Source organism: Microtus ochrogaster, unplaced genomic scaffold (assembly GCF_000317375.1).
Source record: "Microtus ochrogaster isolate Prairie Vole_2 unplaced genomic scaffold, MicOch1.0 UNK133, whole genome shotgun sequence".
NCBI lineage: Eukaryota > Metazoa > Chordata > Mammalia > Rodentia > Cricetidae > Microtus > Microtus ochrogaster.
In genome coordinates, this window is record NW_004949231.1 from 43,745 (window position 1) to 44,938 (window position 1,194).

Below are 1,194 nucleotides of genomic sequence, written 5' to 3' on the forward strand. Positions count from 1 at the left end.
GGTAAGTAAATAAATAAGTTAGCGGGTAAGCACAGAAATAAATAAGTTAGTGGGTAAGTCCAAAAATAAATGTCAGCAAAACTATAAAGTTACACAATCCCACCATAGGTAAAATGGGCAATAAATAGATCAACTGTACAATACGTTAAGGGGAAGTAAGCAAAATAAATAGAACAAATGTACAATAAGTCAGTAGTTAAATAAATAAATGCTACAAGTCAATAAATATTCATTCCATGATAGGTAAAATAAAGGGCAATAAATAAACAGATCAAGATACCAATAAATATGTAAATATTTTAGATATACAACAGTTAAACAAATAAGTTAGTGGGTAAGTGACAAAACCATAATAGATCAAATATACAATAAATAAATAGATCAAATGTACAATAAAGTAAATAAATAGATCAAATGTACAATAAAGTAAATAAATAGATCAAATGTACAACAAATAGATCAAATGTACAATAAAGTAAATAAAATGTGTAGGCAAGTTAATAAAGTTAATCAATCCCCTGATAGGTAAAAGGCAATTGACTGTACAAGACTATAAATAAATAAATAAATAAACAAACAAACAAACAAATAATAACGTAGTGGGTAAGTAAATAAAATCAAGATTAAATGTACAATAAATAAATTTTGAGGTAAATAAATAAATGTGCCACAATTCAATAAATAAAATCAATCATTTCCCAAATAATTAAAAAGGCAACAGATTAATCACCAACAAACAAGTGAGTGGGTAGATAAATTAAATCATTAGATAGATGAAATGTACAATAAGTTAGTAGGTAAGTACATAAATAAATATGCCAGCAAGTCAATAAATAATGTTAATCAATTCCACGCTGATAAGAAAGGGAATGAACAGATCAAAAAACCAATAATAATAAATAAAATGAATATAAAATAAGTTAGTTGGTAAGTAAGCAAAATCATATAGATTCAAATGTACAACAAATAAGTTGGTGGGCTATTAAATAAATAAATAAATTTAGATAGATAAAAAAGGCAATAAACTTTACAGGACTACAATAAATAAATAGAATATGCAATAAATAAAATAGATAAAATGAATATGCAATAAGTTAGTTGATAAGTAAGCAAAAATCATTAAATAGATCAAATGTAAAATAAATCAGTATGTTAGCAGATGATTAAATAAAGTAGGTAAAAGGCAACAAAGTG